Source organism: Poecilia reticulata, linkage group LG21, assembly GCF_000633615.1.
Source record: "Poecilia reticulata strain Guanapo linkage group LG21, Guppy_female_1.0+MT, whole genome shotgun sequence".
NCBI classification, from domain to species: Eukaryota; Metazoa; Chordata; class Actinopteri; order Cyprinodontiformes; family Poeciliidae; genus Poecilia; species Poecilia reticulata.
The window spans coordinates 6,323,428-6,328,501 of NC_024351.1; the positions used below are offsets into that span (position 1 = coordinate 6,323,428).

Below are 5,074 nucleotides of genomic sequence, written 5' to 3' on the forward strand. Positions count from 1 at the left end.
TATATATATATTCTTCTTTCTCTTGGCAGTCTTAGAAAATCAAGTGGTCACTCTAAATTTTCCGTAGCTGAGTGTGTGTATGTTTTTTTATCTTTAGAGTAAAATATTGTACACCTGCAGGAATACTCAGAGTGCTTCTTCATTCTGTTGAATATAAATTTTTGTCAACTTAAACATTTGATGTGATGTAAGTATTCACTCCTTTGGGGCATCATACACATAGTTACATTAATAAGAAATTAACAAAACAATCACAATAAAAAAAAACTTAAAAAAAAAACTAATGCGATGACTGAGTTTAATTGAATTTATTGCCAGAATGTTACAACTTATGGACAGTTTATTTCAACATATACCACAAATTGGATTGGCTTGATGCGCATAATAAACACAAATCATGCGTGCTCTCCGTGATACAGTTGTATCCTATACAGTTATAGCTTCAAAAGTTAGTGATTAACTGTAAGTGATTGAAGATTTCCTGTTTCAGCAACATAAGGGTATGTACAGCAGATAACGGAAAACTTTTTTTTTTTGTATTTTCTATTTAGAGAGGTGTGATTAGAACATAAAAATCCCATATTTGATTATTTTAAGACAAGAATAAAGAAAAATGCAGATGTCAGGAAAGTACATTGTTAGTGACCCTTTATTTGATTTGTAAGCACAAACTCCTATTCTTAAACAGCTAAAACGAAGCAGCAAAAATAAATCTGAATAGCCTGTAACACAAAAACGTCACATTTATTCAGACTACCACGTCCACAATGAGCTGTGACAGTGTCTCTGATTCCCTGCCGACAGAATTCACGACGCAGTAGCTGGTTGAAGGGGACCAAACCTCACTGAAACACCTGACTTGGTTCCGTTTGACCAGCCACAGCAAGGCGTGTTGCTTCGACTGCAAGAGGCAGAGGAAGAGAGATGCGGGAAAACAGTCAAACACAGAGAAAGAGGGAGCGAAAGGAGGAAAGAGAAATGAGAGCAGGAGGTCCTCTTCAGGGTTGCCTGATGAAACACAGAGCAGAATAAGGTTATTAACAATCCAAGCGAATTACAACATGGAGCGTCACTGTGTTACCGAGCAGACAGTTCCTATTTTGAGGTTTGGGAACCCTGACAGCTGGTGACATCTCCTTTCCTACCTCCAAACCCAGCCCTGCTGGGGCGAACTTTCAACCTCAGTGACAGCTCCACATCTCTGCCCTTCCTCCCTCCCTCCAATCGTCCTTTTATAACTTGTGTGGTTGCTATAATGGGTGACAGCTGCGGCTGGTCAATCCTCCTCGACTGTCAGCAGTTGGGGCAGAGCAGGAATTTTTTCAAGTTGTGTCCCTGAGACCCCTTATCAGTGGGCAAAGGGAGTAATGCAAGCCTGGGCTGAAGGAGAGGGTAGCAGGCTTTTCACCTGTTGCCCTCCCCACACGCACGCAGGCTCTTAACCCTTGTGCGTGCGAGGGCTGAGGCAAACGTAGAGGACTGTGGCAAAAGATACAAGTTTTACGTGTGTGGGGTCGGTTGGATCCCACTTCTGGACACAAGGGTTAAGTGGCGATGAGAGAAATCCGGACTACAAATGAAAACGATGTTCAGTAGGAAAGAAAATCAGAGCTTCTTCTGCTTTCCGATGCTCAGGTCCCCCTTGAAACCACACACTTCCTTACATTCCATAAGTGGTGTATTAATATGGGGATATAAGGAAGCATGTCTTCACAAGGGGAAACAACTGGATTCAACGCTCCTCGGGACACAAAGACACCCTTTCATACACGCAGAGGAAGAGCGGAGGCAACAACTGGCTAAGTAATGGTTAACTGTGACAGAGGGAGAGGAATGGCAGCACAGGAATATTTGAAAAGCGAAACTCATCTCTGGAGAGGGGAAAAATTTCATCCTGAGACAGACTGCGAAGTGTCCAAAAAAAATTGAGAAAACACGTATGGTTTTAAGACAATTGTCACGTACGAATGGGCTTGCATTAGAAATTGATTATAGCATCAGACTATGTTGCAACAAACACAGTAAATGTAAAAAAAAAACAAAATAACAAAAAAAATTGTTTGAATACATTTTAATAAAGTTATCTGTTTTGCCTCAACTTTCTGTTTCCCACTGTCGATTAAGTTGACCCGAGAAAGAGGTCAAACACACCAACTCTCCTTCAGAATAACCTGGTGGCCTAAATCTAACCCCACGTTGTTTACTGTCCTCTTGAACTAAGGAAAGTTAGCTTCTGTAATTAGAGTTTGAATGTTGCTCTGAGACACATGTCAAGGTACCAACTTTTTCTGACTCCTTCCTGTGTCACACCTTGGTGTCCCCCCTCAGGTGCCTGTCGGAGGTGACAAGCTCTGCCGTGGTGTGTCGCTGCCTTAGTAAAGCTGAGAGAAAACATCTAACAGCTGGTCTCACACCTGATTTTTGTCCCATATTTTTCTTTAAAAGAAACAAATATTACCCCAAAAACAATCAAAACGACTCCTTGATCAATTTCAGATTACTTTGACTAAAAAACAGTACAACTTTTATTAAACCAAAACAACGTTTTAAACTGTGACCAACCTTTGGTCAGGTCCCTGAAGCCTCCATTTGCCTTCTATCCACTCAACTCATCTGTCCGCTTCAGCTCTCTTTGCGATCATCCGCTCTCCTCGGTATCTGGCCCGGTGGATTGTGCCCGCAGCAGGCCATGCAGACCGGCCTTTTCTATCCCTACCAGGAGCGGGCCCCCTCCAATGCGACTTCCCACCTGTTGGTGTCCTTTAGGGAGCCCGGGGCCTCTCCTGCGCCTCCTGTCTGGCCCAATCAGGGCCCTGACAGGGAGGGGAGCGAGCTCTGTGAAGTCACACCTTTCAGCTGTTCACACTGGGCTTGAGACACCCAACACCCCTCTGCCGTTCCTCTGTTCAGCCAACCTCCCCCTCCACCCCACACTCCCTCCAGCTCACAGCCCGCCTTACCCTGCCTCTATTTTACAGAGGATGTCAATGACTCCTTTTTTTAAAAAAACGAGGGCGGAGAAACAAGGAAGCAACTGCAAGAGGGGCAGGTTTCAGCGGGTTTCTGGGGGGTACTTTCAGAGTCACAGCTGAAGACAAGGTTGTAGTTTCATCTGGGCTCCAGTAAGGCAGAAGAAAGAGCCACGTGTCTTGTTGTAAGAGGTACGGAAGAGGCTTTATGTGAGGAGGCAATTATGGTTTTGGGTTAGCGATGCTACAAGATACGCACGTCATATACAGTAATATGTAAGACTTTAAAGTTTGGTTGGTCTTGTGGCACCGAATAAAATCAATAAATGCTTCTGAGGCCTAACAGCGACACAAATCTAGAAGTTTAGTTGTATTACAATCACAAATGTTAATGTGTTTTTGTGTTTTGGGGGATTTTATAAAAATGAACCCAAATTCAATTAGTAAAGAGAAGCTCGCTGAACACCAATTTACCATCTTGGGACAAATTCTCAATTGATTTTAGGCATTTTGAATAGAATAGAATAGAATAGAATAGAATAGAATAGAATAGAAATATTCTTTATTGCTCCTCACTGGAGAAATTCAGTTGTTATTTGTGTGTGAACCTACATCAGGTCTGTGAACCTAGATTGTGGTATAGGTTCACACAAAGATAAAAAATGTTAAACATATATTAAAACAATACATAAATCTTCAAGATTGATTACTAAACATTTAGGACAAGATTACAACATAAAATGCCTTGAAATGATCAGAAATCCAAGGGATATGCAGTTGTCTGGAATAATTTTTCTTTTTAAAGAACATACGCTGCATGTGTATGTGTGTATTAAAAGAAAACAATTGACTGTTTGCAATAGAAAAACGGTACAGAAAAACAGATGTGCAACACCAGTAAAATTTACCACTGCATTTCCTGCAGCTGGGTCACTCTGATGAAGATGCTCTGAGCCAAACCATTACATTGTAGCTCTGGTGGGTATCTGGGATTGTTGTCCTGCTGAAATGTCAACACATTCGCCCCAGTTTTGCTCCTGGATCGCCTGTTAGCTCCATTCATCTTACAGACAATTCTGACTAGCTTCCCCGCCGAATAATATGATGTCCACAGCATGCTGCTGCCATAACAACGCTTCATTTTAGTAGTGGTGTTTTCAGGTGATGTGTAAAATTTTCCTCTGAACAAGTAGCTTTGCTGTGTAGATCAGAAAATTTAATTCAACACCTTCTGTTCTGTCTCCCTGACATGTCATCATAGGCAACATTTAAATGTGATTTCTTGTAGCTTTACAAAAACAATGGCGTTTTTCTTGATACTCCGCAATTATCTTCTTGATTTCTTGGCTGATTTCCATTTAAAGCAGCGTTTTCCAGGTGTGACATTAAACACATCCACAGGTGAGCTTCCACTTAACTCAAATGTATCAGTTAACCTTTGAGAGGTTTCCAAAACCTTTCACATCATCATCTGGGCTTTCCCAAAAATTTTTTAAAGAGACAGTAATCATGTATGCATTTTTCCTGCTTTGAAAATGCCCTAAAGATATCTCTTCAAAAACGCTCTCTTTAAAGTTTCTGGCCTTTAGAAAATACAGATAATTTTGATAATTGTCATTAACCTGAAACAAGAGAAGTTTGGTAAGATTTATCTGCAGACAGTGAGACAATAAATAAACAATATTTGTGCCATTCTCAGTGCATAAAAGCATCATTTTGAAAGTGTATCTATTTTAGTTACTTAGTTCACTAAAGGAAACACATCATATAGCTTAATAATAATACATCTATAATTAATTCATCTATAATTAATCTACAGAGATTAATTATAATCTATATGAGTGGAAAATCATATTTCTTGTGATTTTTCCACTCAGTTAATGAAACATGACATTTAAGATTAGAATATTACTTTAAACCTTTTTAATCTAAATGTGGGCTTAATGAACATTTTGTTTAATATCTCCTTAAGGGTTGATATTTTCAAAAGACACTACTACTCTGACAAACAAGTCTCATCTGAAGGCATATTATAAGTTAATTAATCAGAATATCTATCTATCTATCTATCTATCTATCTATCTATCTATCTATCTATCTATCTA

The 5,074-nt window shown here is 40.0% G+C and overlaps 1 long non-coding RNA gene across 1 annotated transcript; it reads right to left on the reverse strand.

The window, feature by feature from the left end:
* Positions 1-293: 293 nt before the first annotated feature.
* LOC103457614 (uncharacterized) lies at positions 294-2,901 on the reverse strand. Its single transcript, XR_532455.2, has 2 exons — positions 2,563-2,901; positions 294-1,008 (listed from the first exon to the last, which is right to left on the reverse strand). It is a non-coding gene; the product is annotated as an uncharacterized LOC103457614 (long non-coding RNA).
* Between the last annotated feature and the right edge of the window lie 2,173 nt (positions 2,902-5,074).